Below are 7,363 nucleotides of genomic sequence, written 5' to 3' on the forward strand. Positions count from 1 at the left end.
TAGACAAGTAAAAAAATTACGTTGAAAAACAGTTCCACCAATCATCATCTATTTTTTGTGAGGCTTTCATCTTCTCTTAGAACTACCATATCAAGTTGGACTTTGCAAATGGCAATGTGTGTTTACATCCTACCATATATTTAACGGAAAATTCCCAATTAGTACCCTATATTTTGGGTCTACTGTCACTTTGGTCTCCGAATTTTAAAATACAATAATTCAGTATCCGAATTTTCAAAACATGACAATCCAGTACCTGTTGTTAACTCGTTGTTAACCAACCGTTAAATGGCATTTGAAAAAGACACAAATGTCCTTCAAGTGTCATCTAATTTTCTGTATCAACTATCCAAACATTGACAAAAAATTAATAGTCCCAAATCTTTGTCTTTTCCATTCAAAAAAGTTGGGATCACGTTTGAGTGGGCATTCTGGTGACCCCAACTTTCTTGAATAGAAGAGACAGATTTGAGACTGTTAATTTTTTTTCAATGTTTAGATGGTTGATAAAGAAAATTAGATGACACTTAAAAGACATTTGTGTTTTTTTCAAATGGCACTTAACAGCAGGTACTGGATTGTCATGTTTTGAAAATTCGGATACTGAATTATTGCATTTTAAAATTCAGAGACCAAAGTGGCACTAAACCCAAAGTACAGGGTACTACCCAATCAGGAATTTTCCCTATATTTAATAATGACAAACAAGGACTTTGATTAGACTGACCATTTCAAAAAAAAAAGAACAAAAACAAAAAGGAAGAAAAAAAATTGGGCCTAAGGTCCTAAATTTTCCCTTTCAGTTAAAGAGTTTGGTCCATTCTAACATGGTCAAGTTATCCCTTTCTTTTACGAGGACTTTGAATTCTGCTTTGTTGGAGATTTTGCTGGTTGAGTTGTTTTCTCTGTTGGAGTTTGATCCTCTTGCGCACCTAGCGCCATTTGCAGAGCTCTGTCAATTCACTTTCCTCCTGGTGCTCAGTTTACTCGTGTTTTATTACAGCAGTTGGATCTGTGTCATGTTTTATCTGTTTTTTTCTTTTCTGCTGTCTATGTGACTGGAACTATATTCTGAGCATTATGAAATATGAATGGCTTAAAAACTCAAAAATCCAGATATCACTAATTGAAGATGTATAATATATAATAGCCACAGCAATATTCATGGTTGATTTCGCCTTGGTGATCCGAGATGTAATCATACATACTTACATAGTAACATTCTCTTTCGTGACAAAAATGAAAAGAGATGTTGACCATCCTGAATATCAGAACTTTTGTCTGGGACATTTCTTATAGTTAAGGCTGTGTGGTTTGAAAGAAAAGGTAGGGAAAACTATATAAAAATACAAATGCAAATATTTACAGTGCAAATACAGGTTTAGAAATACAAAATACAAGGCTTTACACCGTATATATTTGTATTTATACTCTTTCCAAACTGGAGCCTTTTTTTCAAACCAAACAACGGGTTAAATGCCAACAGTGAACTGAAGATTTTATAACATGGGATTTGGAACCAAGTAAACGAACCCCTTCAAATATAGAAAACATGTAAAGGCCGTTACCCATGATGGCGATTTAAATATCAAATTGAATGTCACCAATTTTATTCCAGACAAGATACACTAATGGGAGAGAAATAAACACATTTGAAAATCCTTCGATATAAGGTCATCCAAAATGTCTAAAATCTGCAAAGTTTGAGCGTAGATGCATAAATCTGATGAACTTGACTGTGCATTCAACTGATACAAGATAATCCAAAAATCCTTAGATTGAGATCGTTATGAGGATATTAGTTTTGATATTTAGCTGTGAGTTAGACCTATATTCAACCACTTCGCAAGTGCCAAGGAAGGGGTGTCAATGGACCGATTTTGGGTTGGACACCATCCGAATCAGAAGTGATATAGACAGACTGGACGGTCATAAAAAAGATATGGACGCAGACCGGTCCGAACATGAATAGTCCATTCATAGAATGGACCGAAAGTGGACAAAGCCACTAGTTCGAATGGTCCGTTCAATGTTCATTTTCGTTTGAACTTCGAAGCATCAGATGTGAAAGCTTTCGAAGGCTAGGGTTCAACGCCTCTGCGCCTCCATTGCTCCATCCTCAGTCTCGCTGGCGAACGGCGGTATTTCGTTTGATCACCTGATTTTGTTATTTCACCATGCCTGATGCCATGTGCTCTCTCTCTCTCACTCTCGCTCTCTCCCCTACATTTGAGCCATTGTCACTTGCAGGAAGTATACTTTGTTCCGGTGGAGGAGAAGGCCCCATCCTTGCCGAGAAAGGATTATCCGAAGCCATTAATCTTCCACAACGGACGGGCAGTGGCAAGGCCTACACCATTAAACGTGTCGGCAGTGCTACTGTGGGTACCTATGGGAGTCATTCTAGCCAAATGCATGATTCAGTTGAAAGAGTGATTGATTTATTCAGATTTTTTCTTTTATTTTCTTTTTCTATTTTAGAAAGCCAAATGCATGATTCATTGTATAGACACTCGTGAAAAATGGGAGTTTCCAAAGGGAAATGTTTTTTATTTATTTTTTCTTTCTATTTGTTCAGTTCAGTATGTATTGACAGCTACGTTGAGAGGGGTTTATGGAGATCTATTATCTCCTAGTAAATAGGGATACATATCGTATGATATGCACTGATACATTGTGATATTTTGAGCATTTGCCCAACGGTATTCACAGTTATCTAATGACCTTGTACATATATTTAACTATTGTTTGGGATTACCAGGTTTTGATCATTTGGGTTAGGCTTTCTATTTCTTTTAGGACAATAAATTAGGTTGGATATGTAATTGAAAAATCCATTTCACTGATTGGACCATGAACAATAAATTTATTTTTTAACATACCTAACAAAAAAATATCATCACTGATTAGATTTTAAGTTCTTTTTTGCCTAAAATATTTGATTTTCCTGTTTATATTCTGGCCTTTGATGCCTATACTTTCAGATGTTAAATTTGTTTTTCCAATTTGGGCTTTTTACTCGTTCATTTTAAGTGAAGTCTATGCATATGATGTCTTACAATTGATCTCTAAGGTAAGTTCATGTGTTGACAAGTACATGGAATAGAAAAAAGCTCTAAAAGGTTGCTCTCATTAGAGACTCTGTGGAAGTAGATATCAGTCATGTGATGGTATACGAGGGATTGGTTGCAGTGGACTACTGCTCTATGTCAAATTCTACAAGCCAGAGTTATAAAAGACATGAAAAGATATTAATGGGAGTTTGGAGACCATACAAACGCAGGTAAAAATCACTAAAGCACCCTACACAAATATTCCTACATGATCCAAATATGCTCCCTAACGTGGAGGAACATTTTACTTGTTTTTTCTGTTTTTCCCTTTGACCGATTGCAGAGCACATTTTTGTTTTTATTGTATCTTAAGACCTATTATTTGGGGTGTTTAAATAAAAGTTAACCCCACCTTACTTTGATATTTCAAATAGAATTGACTGAATCTTCATCGCCCGCTTCACTGTCACTGCTACTGCTCCCACTCCCACTCCACTCTCACTGCTGTTCTCACTGCTCCCACTTGAACTTGAAGTCTGCTCATCTCTTTCTTCAGCATTCACCTGAGCCCTCAAGGCCTCTACGGCATTAGGGCCCTTTTCTGCCTCATCATCACTGACATTGAGGGTTGGAATCTCTAAAGGTAATTCCCCAGACAAATTGTTCTGAGACAGAGAGATATCTGAGGGTTGGAATCTTCCAAATGCTTATGGGAATCTCTCCAGTCAATCTGTTTGTAAACAACGAAGTTCTCTAATTTACTCAAAGATCCCAACTCACTTGTAATTTTGCCTTCGAGTTGGTTTTTCTGCAAGAGTAATTCCTTCAAGGAACTACAGGTCCCAATCTCTGGTGGAATTACCCTTGACAAAGAGTTCTCATTGAGGTAAAGTAGCTCCAATTTAGTTAGTATTCCAAAGGAGGGGATCTGACCTATTAATTTATTATCCAGAGCTGCCAAGAATCTTAATCCACTGCAATTGCCCAAGCCTGATGGTATTTCTCCATCAAATTGATTGTAAGTCAAGACCAACTCCTGCAAATTCCTGCAATTACCTGAACCCCCCAACTTTATCCTGCCCTCAAGTCTGTTCGAACTGACATCCAAGTAAGCAAGGAACTGAAGATTGTTTAGGCTCTTAGGCAAAACTCCAACTAACTGGTTCTCAATAAGATAGAGTTCTTCCAATTTAGTACAATTCCCAATAGATTCTGGTATCATCCCTGATAATTGATTACTATAGAGCCACAGAGATGAGAAGGTTTACTAAGACGTTAATGGTAGTGACCCACAACTGAACCGGCAGATGATGCAGTAAACTGCTTGTGTGAAATGAAATCATATCCTTTTATGTTGACTTTTAATGGCTTTCAGATGACGTTAATGGCTTTCAAAACAGATCAGATGATGCAGTAAACTGCTTGTGTGAAATGAAATCATATCCTTTTATGTTGACTTTTAATGGCTTTCAGATGACATTAATGGCTTTCAAAACAAATCAGATGACGCAGTAAACTGCTTGTGTGATGAAATCATATCCTTTTATGTTGATTTTTAAGTAGGGAAAACATTTTTTGAGGAAAACATTTAATTTGGACTGGATTGGGACCGGTTTGTATGGGGTTTGGACCGGATTTGGTCCAGTCCATTTGTAAATGGACCAATGTTGGACTGGATCGGATTGGACCAAATCCAGTCTAATTGACAGCCCTACATTCCACCATGATACATGCAAGATGGCAGCTGGTGAGAACAAAGTCGATAATTCTCATGTAGTACTCCAACCAAGAAAAATTGTAAGGCCAGACTTGTAACACAAATTACAGATATGGCTTAGCATAAAGGAACCTCTACTTCAGATACAGCAACTTCCAAGAGGCAAAACTTTGAACTTGTATGTCTATTCCCTAGTTCCATAGCAACCAACAATAATCTTTACTAATAATTAGTAATAATCTTAATAAAAAAAAAAGTATAAGCTTCACATCAAAGTACAAAAAGTCAGCATATTTGTTGAGAAAAAGTGTTTGGTTGTATTTGGATATATTTGTAATATTGAGAAATTATGGGGACCTATATGTATTCATAGGAGAAAGAGGCTTCTGTGTAAATCTGATATATTTCGGTCTATTGCTTATTTAAGCTAGTGGTTGTGTGAGATTAGAGTTTGACGAAGAGAGTGCGAGTGAGAGAGAGAGAGTTGTATCTCTTGTTCTCATAGTGGATATTTTTCCTCTCCTATGGATGTAGGCTACCATGCCGAACCACATTAAAGCTTAGTGTTTCTCCTTGATTTGCTATTCTATTTTATGTTAGTTGACATGGTATCAAAGCGGGTTTTTTTTACTGTATTTGCTTTATGCTCATTCACGAATCTCTCAAAGGCTGCTGATTTTTGGGTGCAGGAAATGTGAAAAAGGTCTAGTAGGGTTTCCTCTAACAATTGAAGGTGTTCCACTTGCTGTGAAGAGTTTAATAGTGGTATGATAAGTGATTTTGTGAGCTATGAAGTTATTCCGGTTGCTGCTATTTCATGTTCAGTTGTAGTAGTTGACTACTACAAAATATCCTCATGTAGTAGTCAACTACTAGCCACAGGTTGCAGTTGTTTGTGAGTTGGTGGTGGTTTTGTGAGTTGAAAAAGTGGCTTTGATGCCTCAAGTTGTGATTGTTTGTGATTTTGTGAGCTATGAAGTTATTCCGGTTGCTGCTATTTCATGTTCAGTTGTAGTAGTTGACTACTACAAAATATCCTCATGTAGTAGTCAACTACTAGCCTTAGGTTGCAGTTGTTTGTGAGTTGGTGGTGGTTTTGTGAGTTGAAAAAGTGGCTTTGATGCCTCAAGTTGTGATTGTTTGTGATTTTGTGAGTTAGAAAAGAGGTTATGATGCCTCAAGTTGTCATTGTTTGTTAGTGGTGGTTTTGTGAGTTAGAAAAGGGGCTTTGATGCCTCAAGCTGTAGTTGTTTGTTGGTGGTGGTTTTGTAGGTTGAAAAAGAGGCTATGATGATCAAGTTGTGGTTGTTTGTGAGTTGAAAATGGGGTTTTGATGCCTTGAGTTATGGTTGTTTAATGGTTTGTTGGTAAGAGGCCATGATGCCTCAAGTTGTGGTTGTTTGTGAGTTGAAAAAGGGGTTTTGATGCCTCAAGTTGTGATTGTTTGTGAGTTGAAAAAGGGGTTTTGATGCCTCAAGTTGTGGTTGGTTGGAAAAGGGGCTTTGATGCCTCAAGCTGTGGTTGCTTGTGAGTTGGTGAGTTGGAAAAGGGGTTGTAATGCCTTAAGTTGTAATTCTTTGTTGGTGGTGGTTATGTGAGTTGGAAAAGGGGCTTTGATGCCTCGAGCGGTGGTTGTTTGTTGGTGGTGGTTTTATGAGTTGGAAAAGAGGCTATGAAGCCTATGATGCCTCGAGCTGTGGTTGTTTGTTGGTAGTGGTTTTATGAGTTGGAAAAGAGGCTATGAAGCCTATGATGCCTCAAGTTGTGAATGTTTGTGAGTAATGGTTTGTGGTATGGTGATAACTCTGTTGGTGAACATCGGTGAACTGTTGCTTCAAAGGTCCTTTCAACATCTCCAAGGTTCATGGCTGTTGCTGCTTCAATAGTAAACCTATTTCCATGAAGGTTGCTTCAACATCCTACTTGCAAACTCAAGCTGGTTTTCCCACCTTGAGTTTGAGGGGGTGTGTTGAAAGAAATATTGTGTTTGGTTGTATTTGGGAATATTTGTAATATTGATAATTCTGATATATTTTGGTCCATTTTAAGCTAGTGGTTGTGTGAAATTAGGGTTTGAGGAAGAGAGTGAGAGAGAGAGAGAGAGTTTGTAATATCTTGCTCTCATATTGGATATTTTTCCTCTCCTCCTATGGATGTAGTCTATCAAGCCGAACCACATTAAATCTTGGTGTTCTCTCTATTTCTTCTTATTTTCTCCTTGATTTGCTATTCTATTTTATGTTAGTTGACAATGCTAATGAGAAGAAGAAAGAGAACAAAAGGAAAACTAAGATAATAAAAAGAAGGGGTGGAAACCTTGTTTTTTCCACAGAGAAAGAATAAAAGAAAAGGGCAGAAGAAGAGTGTCCCAAGAACGGAATGAAAAAATTTAGAGAATAACGAGGAGTGAATCCCCTGTTTTTGTCCTAGAAAAATAAAAAAAGAAGGGGGTAAAGAAGAATAAAAAGAAAAATAAGAAATTCATATTTGGTTGATTTGTCTGTTGATCAGAAAAAATTCTTGAAGTTCTTCCTCACTTATAAGTTGAGGTTTTCAAGTCTTAAGAGTTCAACACAATGTCCACCAACTTGGT

General features: G+C 37.2%; 1 long non-coding RNA gene across 1 annotated transcript; it reads left to right on the forward strand.

The window, feature by feature from the left end:
* Positions 1-1,156: 1,156 nt before the first annotated feature.
* On the forward strand, positions 1,157-7,138 carry LOC148801230 (uncharacterized). The gene is made up of 3 exons (XR_016084131.1): positions 1,157-2,141; positions 2,251-2,381; positions 5,460-7,138. It is a non-coding gene; the product is annotated as an uncharacterized LOC148801230 (long non-coding RNA).
* Positions 7,139-7,363: the final 225 nt, after the last annotated feature.

This window comes from Nelumbo nucifera, chromosome 3 (genome assembly GCF_055504915.1).
Source record: "Nelumbo nucifera cultivar China Antique chromosome 3, China Antique-T2T, whole genome shotgun sequence".
Lineage (NCBI taxonomy): Eukaryota > Viridiplantae > Streptophyta > Magnoliopsida > Proteales > Nelumbonaceae > Nelumbo > Nelumbo nucifera.